Source organism: Petaurus breviceps, unplaced genomic scaffold (genome assembly GCF_028583685.1).
Source record: "Petaurus breviceps papuanus isolate PSGF00001 unplaced genomic scaffold, PetGlider_PUasm1.0 184, whole genome shotgun sequence".
Taxonomy (NCBI): domain Eukaryota; kingdom Metazoa; phylum Chordata; class Mammalia; order Diprotodontia; family Petauridae; genus Petaurus; species Petaurus breviceps.
In genome coordinates, this window is record NW_027185793.1 from 12,011,402 (window position 1) to 12,027,508 (window position 16,107).

The 16,107-nt window shown below is 37.3% G+C and overlaps 1 protein-coding gene across 9 annotated transcripts in view; it reads right to left on the bottom strand.

Moving 5' to 3' along the window:
• Positions 1-16,107, bottom strand: part of PJA2 (praja ring finger ubiquitin ligase 2) — a 135,012-nt gene that overhangs the window by 105,673 nt on the left and 13,232 nt on the right. For 4 of the 9 annotated variants that reach the window (XM_069088151.1, XM_069088146.1, XM_069088148.1 and 1 more), the window contains exon 2: positions 6,648-6,714. The exons of 2 other annotated variants lie outside the window; for them this stretch is intronic. The gene's annotated coding sequence lies outside the window, so the exon portion shown is untranslated. Of the gene's footprint in view, positions 1-6,647; positions 6,715-9,077; positions 9,120-16,107 lie in introns of all 9 variants that reach the window. 3 more of the 9 variants (XM_069088152.1, XM_069088147.1, XM_069088149.1) reach the window with 1 other exon arrangement.

Consider the following 16,107-nt stretch of genomic DNA (forward strand, 5'->3'; position numbering starts at 1 on the left):
CTGACAAAATGCTGGTAACTATGTGGCATAATGGATAGAGCACTGGTCCTGGAGTTGGAAGGCCTTGAATTCAAATCTGCCCACACTGATTTCCTGTGTGACCCTTGACAAGTCTTTAACCAGTGCCCCCTTCTGCCCACCCACTCCACCCCCTTGCGAGCTTCTGTGAGCTCTGACCCTCATCCTACCCTCCACCTCTACTCTGGTCTAAGTTTTTCTATTTTCATAATGTCCCCAAGACAGCCTCCATGTAAAGCCTCTTGGAATCAGTTTGACCTTGACTTTCCTGTCTGGCATGGCCTCCTTGTGGTAGGAGAGCAGTTTCCTAAAACAGTTTCCTGGCTCCTGGCGGTAGTTACATTGGTGGCAGCAGCAGCAGCTTCAGGAGCTCTCAGGCCACAGAGAGGTGGAGGGAAAGAGGGAATCAGAGGACTGATTAGTAACAGATTGTAGGGGACCCTTTGCTAGAACTAGGTTCAGGACCCTGTTGCGTTGTCCATACTCAGTTCCAGATCATAGCTGTAGGGACAAAAAGAGCATTGGCCACGGGGAGCAGAGGCCCAGGTTGTTTCCAGAGTGGAGAGGAGTACTTGTGGTCACTCACGGGGGAGTAGGTGCCCTGGCCTCAATACCAAGACAGAGGAGAACACCAGCGATTGTGGCTGCAAGAGAGTAGGGGCCCTGGTTCCAGCCCAAGGGTCCGGAGGAGAGCTAGCATGAGCGGCTGCAAGGAAACAGTGTCTCCTCCTGGGAAAAGACCAGGAAAACAGCGACCTCACCTCTCCTTGGAACATGCCATCTCAGAAAGACTGGAAATCAAAGACCTCCAGAACTATCTCTGAAAGACCTTGTTGTTTTTAATGTTTTGGGTAGTCCTTTGTTTTCAAGGAGAACCAATGACATCAGGAGGGTGATGTCTTGACTTGCAAGGGAACTGGATTTAAGTGAGGCAGAGCTGTGCACAGCCATCAGACTCACTCTCTCCTCCAGAGTCATTGGAGTCTAGGGACAAGGCAGGAAAGGCCTGAAACTAGGGATAGTGCCTCTTGTACCCCAGAAGCAGAGCCCAACTTTAACAAAAACTTAAAAGTTGGGGCGGCCAGGTAGCACAGCAAGTAAGAGCACCGGCTCCAGTGTCAGGATGACCTGGATCAAATCCGGGCTCAGATACTCAGCACCATACCCAGAAATAATTGACAGTGTAACCTTGAGCAAGTTACTTAACCCCAATTGCTTAAAAAAAAAAAAAAAAAAAACTTAAAAGTCAAGAAATAGGCTGTAAAAATGAGCAAACAACAAAAAAAGAACTGGACTATTATAATAAGTATAGTCAGTATACTATTATAGGGAAAATCAAAACACAAGCTCAGAAGAAAAAAGAGGTCAAAGCCTCAAAGAAAAAAAAAATTGTTAGAAACAAACTCAATAAGAATTCCCGAAAGAGCTCATAAAACATTTTAAAAATCAATTAAGTGTGGCAGAGGAAAAACTGGGAAAAGTAATGAAAGTGATACAAGAAATTATGAAAAGAGAATCAACAGTTTGGTAAAAGAGGCACCATAAAACACTGAAAAAAAAAACTTAAAAAAAAAAGAATTGGCCAAATGGTAAAAGAGGCACAAAAAAAAACTAGAGAAGAAAGTGCTAAAAAGCAGAATTGGTCAGATAGAAAAAGGTGTACAAAAGAACCACTTAAACTGGCCAAAAGGGAAGCTCACTGAAGAAAATAGGTCCTTAAAAATTAGAATCAGACAAGTGGAAACTAATGACTCCATGAGACGCCAAGAAACAATCAAACAAAACCAAAAGAATGAAAAAAATAGAAGAAAATGTGAAATAACCCATGCGAAAAAACAATACAATTGACTTGGAAACATAGTGAGGAGATATAATTTAAGAATTATTGAACTACCTGATAGCCATAATTAAAAAAAAAAAAGAGCCTAGATATCATATAAGGAAAACTGCTCTATCCTAGAACCAGTGTCAAAAAAGAAATCAAAAGAATCCACTGATCATGTCCTGAGATTCCAAAATGAAAATTCCCAGGAACAATATAGCCAAATTCCAGAACTCTAGGATCAAGTAGAAAATGTTGTAAGTAGCCAAAAAGTGTTCAAAGGAAGGCATAAAATGCAAACCACAACTGCATAGTAGATAAAAGGTGAAGGACTATATATTGATTATTGGGGTCAATATCAAATATCATGGAGCCAAAGTTAGGATTACACAGGATTTATCAGCTTCTATATTAAAGGATCAGAGGGCTTGGAATATGATATTCCAGAAGACAAAGGAACTATGATTACAAGCAAGAATAACTTTTTCAGCAAAACTGAGTAAAGTCCTTCAGAGGAAAAAAATGGATATTTAATGAAATAGAGGAGTATTCAAGCACTTCTGATAAAAAGACCAGAGCTGAATAGAAAATTTGGCTTTCAAATAAATATAAGACTAAAGAGAAGTGTTAAAAGGAAAAAATGAAAGAAAAATTATAAGTGAATGTTTACATATACATGATATATATATACATATATATTCCTATATACATAACTGTAAATACCAAAAATTTTATTATCATAAGGAAGTTAGAAGGAATACAAATAATACTCACTGGAGTGAGTTGACTATGATGGGATGATTTTGAAACAATAAAATTAAGGGAAGAGAAAGACGGATGCAATGGGAGAAGAGGAAAGGGAGAAGAAGAGAGAAAATTATCTTATATTAAAAAAAACACAAAAGAAAGAGGTTTTACCATAGGGGGAAAATGGGAGAGTGGCAGGTAACACTTGAACCTTGGTCTCAACAGAATCAGCTCAAAGGGGAAATAACATACATACTTAAGTTTGGTAGAGAAATCTATCTATAGATAGGGAGGGAGGTAGGAAGGGAAGGAAATAAAAGAAAAGAAGAGGTTCTGACATAAGGGGAGGTGGATTAAGGGAGACAGCAATTAAGGTCAGAAGCAAAACAGACTTCTAAGGAGGGACAAGGTAAAAAGAGAGAGAGAAAAATGAGCCAGGAAAAAAAAGGATGGAGGGAAATATATAATTAATATGAATGTGATATGATGAACTCACTCATTAAATGGAAGTGGACAGCAAAATGGATTAAAAACCAGAATCCAATAATATGCTGTTTACAAGAAACACACTTGGAACAGAGACACAGAGTAAAAATAAGGGGATGGAGCTGAAGATGTTATGCTTTAGCTGAGATGAAAAAAAAAGCAGGGATAGAAATCATGATTTCAGACAAAGCAAAAGCAAAAACAGACCCAATTAAGAGATAAGCAAGGAAAGTACATTTTGCTAAAGGGTACCACAGGCAATGAAGTAATATCAATACTAAACATATATACAACAAATGGCAAAGCATCCAAATTCTTAAAGGAAAAGTTAAATGAGTTACAGGAGGAAATATTAAGTAAAGCTATTCTAGTGGGATACCTCAACTTTCCCATCTCAGATTTAAATAAGTCTAATCATAAAAGAAATAAGAAGTCAAGGAGATGAGGAGAATCTTGTAAATGTTAGGTATCACAGACCTCTGGAGAAAAATGAATGGGAATAAACAAGAGTATCCTTTTTCCTTAGCAGTACATGGTATCTTGATAAAAATTGACCATGTATTAGAGCATAAAAACCTCACAACCAAATGCATAAAAGCAGAAATACTAAAGGTATCCTTTTCAGATCATGATAAAAATTATATTCAATAAAAGACCATGAAAACACAGATTAAAAATTACTTGGAAACTAAATGATTTAATCCTAACGAATGAATTGGTCAAAGAACAAATCATAGAAATATTGATTTCATTAAAGAGAATGACAACAATGAAACAACATACCAAAATTTGATCAGCCAAAGCAGTACTTAAGGGGAAAATTTCTGGCTCTAAATGCTTACATCAATAAAATACAAAAAGAGCAGATTAATGAACTAGGCATGGAACTAAAAAAAAAAAACTATTAAAAAAAACAAATTAAAAATCAAATTGGAAATCTTGAAAACCAAAGGAGATATTAATAAAATTGAAAGAAAACTAGGCACTGATTTTATGGGAAAAAAAAACAATAAAATAGATAAACCACTGGTTTTTATTTTAAAAAGAGAAAGAAGAAAACTAAATTACCAATAGCAAAAATGAAAAGACTGAATTCACTAACAACAAGCCATAAATGAACCCCTGAGAAAAAATTCCCAGGAACAGATGGATTCACAGAATTCTACCAAACAACTAATCCCAATACTTTATAAACTATCTGGAAATGCAGGTAAAAGGGTTGTCTGAAGAGGCTTCACAAATAGCTAAGAAGAGTTGGAAAGTGAAAAGTAAAGACGGGGGAAGGTATACCCAACTGAATGCAAAATTAGAGAATTGCAAGGAGAGATAAGGTTTTCTTAAATAGGCAACGCAAAGTAATAGAAGAAAGCAACAGAATGGGAAAAACAAGAGATCTCTTCAAGAATATTCAGAGATATCCAGGCAATATTACATGCAAAAATAGGAATGATCGAGGGCAGCTAGGTGGCACAGTGAGTAAAGCGCTAGCCCTGGAGTCGGGAGAACCCGAGATCGGTTCCGGCCTGAGACACTTAACACCCACACAAAAATACTAGCCGTGTAACCTTGGGCAAGTTACTTAACCCCAATTGCCCTCCAAAAGGCAAAAAAAAAAAAAAAATAGGGATGATATAAGACAAAAATGGTAGGGACATAATTGAAGCAGACCAGATTTAGAAGAGATAGAAAGAATACACAGAAGAATTATAAAAGAGAGATTTTAACACCACTGATAACTACAGTGGTGTGGTTATTGATCTAGAGTCAGACATCCTGGAGAACGAAGTCAAGTGGACCTTAGGAAGCACTTCTAACAATAAGGATAATGGAGGTCATGGAATACCAGCTGAGCTATTTAAAATCCCCAAAGATGATGCTGTTAAACTGTTGCATTCAATATGCTGACAAACTGAAAACACAAAGTAGCCACCGGATTGGAAAAGTACAGTTTATGTCCTAATTCTAAAGAAGGGCACTGTCAAAGAATGTTCAAACTAAAGAACAACTGGGTCAGCAGAGTTTATGTGCCAGCAAAATTATGTTTAAGACTCTGCAAGGTAGACTTCAGTAACATGTGAACTGAGAATTACCAGAAGAATACACTGGTTTTAGAAGAGGCAGAGAAACCAGAGACCAACCTGCCGATCAATATTCACTGGATTATGGAGAAAGCAAAGGAGTTCCAGAAAAAAACATGTACTTCTGCTTAACTGACTGCTCTAAAGCCTTGGATGGTCTGGATCACAACAAAATATGACAAGTTCTCAAAGATATGGGAGTACTAGATAATTTTTCTTGTCTAATGAGGAACCTGTATATAGGCCAAGAAGCAACAGCTAGAACCGAACATGAAACAACTGACTGGCTAAAGATAGGAAGGGTACTATGAGGCTGTATAAATTCACAGGGTCCATTAGAGGGTGATAGAACAGGGGGTGCTGGAATGATCCAGGGGGGCAATAGTAGCTCAAGTACAATTGGAGGGTGTGGAATAAAAATAAGGGGATGGTGGAAGCATAAGAAAAGAAGCTAAGAAAATTTTGAAAAACCATCCGTACATGTTTCATCTGTTGTGTAACAGAGTTAAAGTCACTGTGATTACCTTATTTATCAAATAAACACATATAATGCAAGTTAACAATCAGTGGTCAAGTCTGCCAACAGGTCTTAACAGGCAAATGTTGGCAGGCTAGTATGTCTCACATTGCTGGGAAGTCCAGCATGCATCAGCAGGAATATGTGCATGTAATGACTTATTTACAATACAATATTATACAATTACATGATGCAATATTGTGTCATCAAAATTCAGTGAAGGAAAAAACACACAAATTTACAACAAATTATTAAATTTAAGATGCATTATTTTTTTAATTTGTATTTTTGGAAAGGATGCAAATTTCAAAAAAGAAACCATTAAAAGGCTAAAGAAAGTAGATTTCCAGGGGGGCATTAAGTAATTTTTTTTTAAGGGAACAGTGGGCCAAATAAGTTTGGGAATCTCTGCCGTATATTATCACCATATTTATTTAATTTACAGGCAGAGTAAATCATGTAAAATGCCAGGCTGGATAAATCTCAAGCTGGAATTAAGGTTGCCTGGAGAAATATCAACAATCTCAGATATGCAGATGATACCACTCTGGTGGCAGAAAGATGGCAGAAGTCTCTTGATGAGAGTGAAAGAGGAGAGTGTAAAACTGGTTTGAAATTTAACATAAAAAAACTAAGATCTTGGCAACTGGCCCCATCAACTGGCCTCCATGCAAAATGGAGGGAGAAGAAATGGAAGCAGTCAGATTTTATATTCCTGGGTTCACAGACCACTGTAGATGGCAACTATATCCATGAATTTAAAAGACACTTGCTCCTTGGAAGAAAAGTTATGACAAATCTGGAGAGCAGAGATGTCACCTTGCCAACAATGGTCTGTATAATTAAAGCTATTGTTTTTCTAGTAACAATGTAAAGCTGTGAGAGTTGGACTATAAGGAAAGCTAAGTGCCACATGTGAAGTCATCAAAAGATAAAGACCATAAATACTAAAGAAACTATGACATTACATGCAACTCACCTTCTGGGTATTGATGCTATGGAAGAGTTTTCCTGGTCCCGCTGACCCTTTGTGTGTCTAAATGCACCTGGGAAGAAGTTAAAACTTTAGATCAAATTCTGTTCTGCAAAGTGAAAATAGTACAATTTTCATATGTATAGGTTTGTAAGTTCAAGAAGTTATCTCTTCTTAAATACTTTGCCTATAATTCCATGCGCTATTTCATCAAGGTAGTGCTCCCTTTTTTTTTGGGGGGGGGGCTTTTTGGAGGGGGAAGGGCAGAGCAATTGGGGTTGAGTAACTTGCCCAAGGTCACATGGCTAGTAAGTATTAAGTGTCTGAGGCAGGACTGAACTCAAGTCCTCCTGACTCCAGGGCTGGCGCCACCGAGCCACCCCCACTGCTCCCTTTCTTGTGGCCACATGATCCAAAGAGTAAGAATTCAGCAATCACATGGTTGATGAAAAATACACAATTCAAAATATCTTTAAAATTCAGGAATAATATTTATTTAGAAGAGAGAGTAAAGAAACAGGGGTGGCTAGGTGGCGCAGTGAGTAAGGGAGCCAGCCCTGGAGTCAGGATGACCCAATCGGTTCCGGCCTCAGATACTTAACACCCACATGAAAAAAAACCTGGCCATGTAATCTTGGGCAAGTTACTTAACCCCAATTGCTTTAACAACAAAAAAAAAAGAATACAGAAACATACATCCTTTTAGCACCTCCCTCCTCTCTCACCCCGCCCCCCCCCAATAAATCATATCCAACTATAGCAGCATGGTGTGACAGAATGAGCAATGAACTTTTAATCAGTAAATCTGAATTTAAATTTGGGCTCATCTACTTAATTAGCCACATGACAACCAGAAAACCACAATCTTGGAGGCTCAGCTTCCTTATCTGTACAATAAGGATTATAATATTCACATAACCTAGCTAATAAGGTTGTTGTGTAGAAAAGACTTTAAAAAACACAGTAAAATGAAATATATTGTGTACTTGACATTGATTAACACACAGTGACTTCCCAGGAACCTTTAACTTTTAGAAACTGTTTCCTAATTTCTTTTGGACAACTTTTATAAATTCAAGCTAGTAGGGCAGAAACATTAAAATCACAGATTTTAATGAGATTTTCTGAACCAAAATTTAATGTTTTAAATGTAAAGAATCACCTTGTTTTCTTCCCAAGTTACATTATTGCAAACAATGGATAAGAATAATGCTCATCTGCCACCTGATATCTTTTATTGACAAAGCACTGTCTGGCCAAATCTCCCTTCTCATATGGTTGTGAAATTAAATTATACAATAGAGAAGTCCAATGTTCTAGTTTATGAAGACCTCTGGGGATTCTTATTCTTTTATCCAATGTGTTAGTGACCAAGATTTTTGTCATTTTTAATCGACAAAAATGGCCAAAAAAATGCTGGGCCAAGAAGGGATCCTTTGAAGATGACATCAAGTTAATAACCATTACTTTTTTCTTTTAGGTTTTAAAACCATATCATCACCATGAATGCAGAACAAAGGAAACATGAATGTGTAATCCCAAGATCCAAGAGGCTAGTAGTGAGCACGAGGGCAGAGATATTGTATTGTCCTCCCAGGGCCAGGCCCATCCACTGCTATTTGTTGTACTAGAAGCATCAGGCCATGTGATCCAAGTGTCCACTGCTTTCAGTATCCCCTACGGTTCCTGTTCATCCCTAAGTCACCAGGAGGTCTGAGATGTATACATTTGTGCAGTCCTGCTCCTGCTGCTTTGCCATCTGTGTATGTACCCTCTGGCCTTAAGAATAGCAAAGAGTTTTTGTGAAGCTTATAGACTGTCAAAGTCTACAAGACCAGTCTTTGAATTTGTCTGTCATCTTGTCTAACACATCACCTAAGCAGATATAATTCTGCCATATGGCTTGACAGTGTTTGACTAGGTCGTGGTTAGTGGTATTTGATTGGAGTCTTTAGATAAAGAGATTTGTTTCACTCAGATGGTCACTTTCTGCCCATCACTGGTGGTATTGACTGCTCCAGTGAGGTGGTACCATCTGCTGAAACACTGGCATCTAAGGCTACTCAGTCATTCTTTTTGAAGAAGCCCAAGGGTATTTTAAAATCCTTAAAACCAACCTTTCTGCTATTTTTGTGATAGCCAAAAGTCAGAGAAGACACAGCTAGCACTATTTTCTCTATGTTAGGGAACAGAAATGGAGTTTAAGAGAGGGGAGGAGGAAGAGAGGGAGTCAAAATTTGTACAGAGAGAATTTCATTTTTTATAACTTTGCATCCTTCTGGGTGGATAGGCTATTAAATTTTAGCCCATGGGAATCTTACTTAATCTTCCTCTGAACGTTGTGAAATCTACTCTCTCAAAATCTATGTTACATGTTAGCCTATGCCCAGCTTTCCTCTCCTATATCACAAACTCAAAAATGAAATGATTACTTGCCCTCAAGGTTCTCATCACTTCTACTCCAGCAATCAATTCCTCCTTAAAGATAAAAATCAGAGTCAGAGAATCAGAATCATCCTTTCAAGAGTGAGAATCAGAGCCAATATGGCAGTTCACCTCACAGTTCCTCTATTTAAAAAAAAAAAATGTATATATATATATATACATATATATATATATCATCCAAATTAAGAAATTAGGCAAATTTAAATATTAGCATTTGTTCAGCTGTGGGCAGAAAGCACTCCAACAGGTATTGTTGTTTTTTCTTTTCTGTTCTTGAAAAGGACCAATGATATCATAAGCATGATGTCTTGACTTACCCTGTGAATTGGATGTAAGTGAGGCAGAGCTGCCCAAAGTCATCAGCCTAACTCTTTCCTCCTGTGTCATCAAAGTCCAGTGTCAAGACAAAGGACAAGATGACTGGCAATGGGTCCATGATGCAGTGGGTGATCTTGGCCTTTCTAAACTAAGGTCTTTGCCAGGTCCCAGTTTTACTAAGGGCTTGGCAAGAGATGAGACAAAAGATGGCTCAATTTATCATCACAAAGATATCAATCTTGGAAGGGAAGACTCTCCTTCCCAGTTTCTGGCCAGAAGAGAAAACAATTGCTATTTATTTTTAAGCAATTGGGGTTAAGTAACTTGCTCAAGGTTACATGGCCAGGTGTTTCTGGGTGGATGCTAAGTGTCTGAGCCTGGATTTGATCCCCAGGTTCTCCCGACCTGGTGCTCTTACTTGCTGTGTTATCTGGCCGCCCCAACAATTGCTATTTATACTCATTCTAAGACATCGAATCTAAACAAAGAGCCACAGAGGTTTAGGTCGGGGCTATTATTGATCTGGTTTTTAGTTTTGTTTTATTTTTTAATTTGCCCAAATGGGGCAAGGGTAATGGGGAGTGGGGATGAAGATGGATTTTTTTAAATGCTTGTCCCTTGGGAAAAAATTTTTTTTTGAAAGGAAGCACTGATCTATGGTATCTAGCTTGATAAATATACATATATCCCCCCTCACCTTGGTTAAGTTACAAAACAAAGCTATACGCTTTCTTCCTTCTTAAAGCCTTAATTTTGAGATGCACACATGTACCACGAGACTGATATGCTTATTTTAGTGGCACTGATGCTTTAAAAAATGTACGTTATTTCTCCATTTATGACACAGCATTGGGAAACCCAGGCTTTTTTAAGAAACCATGTTTTACAGAAGTCACTTTATAAAATCTTTGACTGATAAAATCTCACTTACTGAGCAGGCAGCCAAATGAATTGAGACATAAAAAAGTGGAAGAGTAACCTGGTTCCTGAACTTGATTTCAATATATAAAATAACTATATTATATTCAGTATAAAAATGGCTTAATCCTAGTTGAAGAAATGGAGAACAGAGGTTTTCCTGTATGAGACTATGCAGCCAAAATGACAACAATAAAACTTTACCCACACACTGAAATATTTTATCAGTTTTATACAGGTCTGATTCACATTTGTGGCAAAGTTTTAACTTCTCCCAAAAGAACACACTGAAATGAAGGTCAGGGCTTCACAATTCAAACCTGGACAGAGAATAACAAGTTTAGTTTCCTTAAGGGGATCCTCAAGTCACTACTGAGTGAGCTTGATATCCTGAAAGAACAGTTATCAAATGGGTATCTATAGTCATTCTTCTAGGTTAAGTCAATCAGCATTTAATAAGCCCTTACTATGTGGCAAGCACTGGGCTAAGTGCTGGAGATACAAAACAAGGTAAAAACAAAAATAGTACCTGCTCTCAAGGAGCTCAAGAAGCTAATGAGGGCAACAACTTGCAAATAACTTTGCACTATCTATCTATCTATCTACACACACATATACATAAATTGAAAATAGGAGACTTAAGAATAGAGAAGGCTAGTAAAGACTTGTTATAGAAAGTAGGGTATTAGTTGAAACTTGAAGTCAGGGAAGCTGGGAGGCAGAAATGTGGAAGGAAAGAATTCCAGGAATGAGGGCCAGGCAGTAGAAAATACCTGTAGTTTGGAGATGGGAGTGTCATGTGTGAGAAAAAGCCAGTGTCACACTGGACAGAGTGCAAGGGGTGGGGGTGAGATGGGTGACTGACACATAGCTATCATGTTGTTTTTGTCAAGACAAGCCTGGAGTTGAGACTTTTGTCCAGAAAAACTCACCTCAGTAACAGGTTTCCTCAAAAGCTATGGTAAGGATAGGGGATAGGTTTCAGTGATTTCAGTGATACTGGGAATATCCCAGGTGAATAAACTCCCTACACCACTTAATTTCTTAGAGTTCCAGTCCTCCTTCAGGCTTTGCTCTCCTAACTGTTGACCAGTCAAGGTCCATCATTTCACAAGGGGTCTCAGTCAAATTCACTTCACATCCATTTTGATTTAATCTCCAGCCTCTTCCAGCTCCTCCCTTGGCACCTTGCTACCGACTAGGTATATTCCCTTCCCTTCCCCCACTTTTCACTTCTCTTTTCTGTATAGTCTACCCCCATTAAAATGTAAGCTCCTTGAAGGAAGAACTGTTTTGTTTGTTTGCATTTGTATTCCAAGTGCTAAGCAGTATCTGGCACACAGTAAGTACTTAGTAAATACTTTATCTAAATTGTGTAATGGCTCCAGTGACAGACTTCAAGTCAGGAAGACCTGAGTTCAAGTCCTATCCCCTATCCCAGATCTTGGTAGTGAGTCATTCTGAGAAAGACACTTGGCTTCTAAACTTCAGTTCTGTCATCTATAAAATAGGAATAAGAGTCACACAAGCCAGGGCAGCTAGGTGGCACAGTGAATAGAGCACCGGCCCTGGAGTCAGGAGGACCTGAGTTCAAATCCAGCCTCAGACACTTAACACAAAAACTAGCCATGTGACTTTGGGCAAGTCACTTAACTCCCAACTGCCCTCCAAAAAGCAAAAAAAAAAGTCACACAAGCTCCCAAGGGTTCTTAAGAGGACAAAATGAGGTAATATATGGAAAATGCTTTGGAAACATTAAAGTACTATATAAATGTTGGCCATTATATCTATGTACCTACCAACACAAGACATCTTCTTTACAATTTATACTTCAAGCTCCCTAGACCAATGAGAGGTTAATTGACTTGCCCAGGGTCACAGGGAAAATATGTATTAAACCCAAGTCTTTTAAATCAATTTTTCTGACTTAAAGGCTGGCTCTCTCTCCACTATGCCACTGACAGCTTTTTGAGACAGTTCAAATAAAAATCATTCAGTTTTAGCAATAAGAGGTCAATGGTGAAATTTAAGAGAGCAATTTCAATAACATAATGGAGTTAGAGGGTAGATTGCAAAGAACTGAGAATTGAATGGGTAGTGAGGAAGTGAAATCAATTACTCTTTCCAGAAGTTTAACAATAAAGGGAAATATCAACATAAAATTACAGTTTAAGGGGAGGTCATTTTAAGGATAGGAGAGACCTGAACATGTTTGTATATAACATGTTTGTATAATAGAAAAGGAACTAGTATACAATCAATTCTCATCATTCACAGTAGTTATATTCTATAAAATTGCTATGAACACTGAATAAGAAAATTCTAAACCATTATTGCTAGGGGAAATGAGGGGCTAGGTTCTTGTGAGCCTCTGGTTATAACATTTTCATCAAATGATAAATACATAATCTTGTTTTAGGTGTGTTTCTGTTTAAATACACCTTAATACAAATAATTCTTTCAAATAATTATATGCAGTATTTCTTTATTATAAAACAATGTCAATTATAGCATTTTTGTGTAGACTACCCTACTATGATTGCACACTTTAACTCTTTCAGTTATACACACACATATGCACACAATAAATATACATCATATACAGTAAATACAAAAGAAATTCCATTCTGATATTTTAACCATTGCTGGAGGGACAATTCTTAGAGTCTCAGGCTGACTTTCATTGCCATCATTGTCATTGCTGATTCCAATGCCTTCTTTTTTTCCTTTGGCGATCTTGTTCAGGTCTTTGTTGGTGAATTCTACTGCCTTTTCTACCAAAAGTTCTTCTTTTTCTTTTTTCTTGCTTCATTTTGTCAAAGCTTTCCCCACTTATTTGCCATGAAATATGCATTATGCTTTTGACACTGTTCTTTATGTTTTCTGTAACACATTCAGAAACTTTTCACAGTCTGGTCAAATATTTTTCCAACCTTAAGTAACAGCCTGCTTATTGCTGTCCCAAACTGTGCCGACATAATCAATAATGTTGTGTATATTGACGATTTCCAGTAGATCATCACGATGATTTCCCTGTTGGCATCAAGAGCCTCCTTCCTGTAGTGTGCCTTGAAAGCTTTGATTATTCCCTGATCTAGGGGCTAAATGAGCAATGTTGCATTTGGGGGCATGAAAAGAACCTTTATGTTGGGGTAGGAATTTTCAAGTTCCTTACAACAATGGACTGGGGCATTATATAAAATTAATAAAACCTCGAAGGCAAGTATTTTGCCCTAGAGATGAGAGGGATAAAGTGATTATATAATGCAAGTTTTATTGTTATTCCTCCAATGGACTGGCACACAGTTCAGATTCTGTAAGTGTTGACAGATTTGGAACTCTGTACACTATTAGAGGTTTGCACTAAAAGTCAATGACACATAACAGAAAGGTTGTATGATCTTTGATTTAAAGCCAAGGTCTTTTGAGATCATTTGCATGATATTGGTTCTTTGTTAGTGCCCATGTATAAATAAGCCAGTCTCATGAGAATCTGCTCTTCCACATAACCCTTTGTGGGTATAACACTTCGCAGGTATTTTTAAAAATCCTTCCAGTTTCCTGATTTGCAGAACCTGCTTCATCTGCAATTTAACACTTTTCATGCTGTTCAGCTTGTGAGCCAAGCTAGTGCTAGTTGAAAAGGGTTTTATTTTTCCTGACCCTGGCTGACTTGACTAAATTTCTTTATCTTTCAGCCTCAAAACAAAGCTATCTCCTATGCTTTTTTAAAATTAGTCATCATCTCATGAATCCACAAATTTAACCATTTCTCTCTCTTTTCCATAGCTTCATCACGCACTATAGCACTTTCTAGAGTATCCTCACAGACAGATCAGCAAATTTCCTCTTCCTTGGCTGGATTTACCATATTGTTGATTCATTCATACTGAACACTTAGCTGACAGCAGCACTACAACTCATGTCTAAACACTTATCTCATATATTTTCTCCATAAGATATATCATAGCCTTCTTGGACTTTGGAACAGTAGAGAGAGTACTTCAGTACTATTCTTGGGAAATCACCAATAAAAACTATTAAAATATAAAAAATGTAGCACTAAATAGACCACAAAAAAGGACACTTTTTTCCTACCACCTCTGTACACATCTGTAAATGAGCACCATGAGTACTGATTTGGGGGTTACAAATAAATTGTAGTAAGTGAATTTCCGAATATGGAAACTAAGAATAATGAGGACTGACTATTTAAGGAGACTGATGATTAAGTGGGGGTTGGTACCAGTGTGGAAAGAATCTGAGGGAAATAGTGGAACCAAGGTCATAAGCAGAAAGGTTACTACAAGACAGAATGGTCACCCAGGACTACAGTAAAGAAAGAGAAGATGGGTGAAAACAGACATTCTGAGGTGTGGAAGATGAGAAATGAAGTAGCTTATAATGGATGTTCTTGAAAGTGAGGTAATCTATAGAAAAACAGGATCAGGCACAAAATTTGGGGCTGAAGGAAAAGTTATGAAAGGTCTCTCTAGAGAATGTGACATGAAGTCAATAAGACACATGAAGAGAATATTAAAAGTCAACATAAAAATGAGAAGAGAGCTACATAAGGTGCTTTTCATAGCTGTGGCTAGGGGAAAATTCTTAACTAAATGAGGAACAGAAATGATCATTAAAAAGATAAAGTATGTAATTTCAAATACGTGAGATAAAATACATTTCAAAAGATAAAAATACATTTCTAAATCACATTTCATAGTTAAAGAAGGAGTCCTGCCAAATTACTTCTATACCACAAATTGTTTTGGTACCTAAACAAGGGAGTACAAAAACAGAGAAAGAAAATTATAGAGCAATTTCCCCAATGAGTATCAATGGAAAAAATTTAAATAAAATATTAATAGAGAGATTAAAGCAATATATCACAAAGATCATACACAATAACCAGGTGGGATTTATACCAGGAATGCAAGACTGGTTCAATATTAGGAAAACCATAATTGATTGTATCAATAAAAGAAACAACAAAAATCACATATCAATTTTCAGTTGTGTCCAACTTCTTGTGACCCCATTTGGGGTTTTCTTGGCAAATATACTGAAGTAGTTTGCCATTTCCTTCTCCAGCTCATTTTACAGATGAGGAAACTGAAGCAAACAAGGTTAAATGACTTGTCCAGGGTCACATGGTTAGTAAGTGTCTGAGGCTAGATATGAACTCAGAAAGATGAATCTTCCTGACTCTAGACCTGGTATTCTATCTGCTCTGCCACCAAACACCTGATTATATCAATGGAAGCAGAAAAATCTTTGGACAAAATACAACACCCTTCTCTGTTAAAAACACTACAAAACATAGGACTAAATAGAATCGTTCTTAAAATGACAAGTAGTATCTATCAAAAACCATCAGCAAGATTTATCTGTGATGAGGAAAAATTTTTACAGCAAATGTCTTGGATAAAGACCTCATTTCTCAAATATAGAGGGAACTGAGCCAAATTTATAAAAGTAAGAGTCATTTCTCAACTGATAATGGTAAAGGATATGAATAGGCAGTGTTCAGAAGAAATCAAAGCCATCAATAATCACATGAAAAAATATTCTAAATCACTAATAATCAGAAAAATGAAAATTAAAATAATTCTAAGCAATCACTTCACACCTATCATTGGCTAACATGACAAAATGACAAATTCTGGAGGGGATATGGAGGAAATGGAACATTAATGCACTGTTGGTACAGTTGTCAACTAGTTCAACCAATTCTGGAGAACAATTTAGAACTATGCCCAAAGGGCTATAAAATCGTACAAAAACC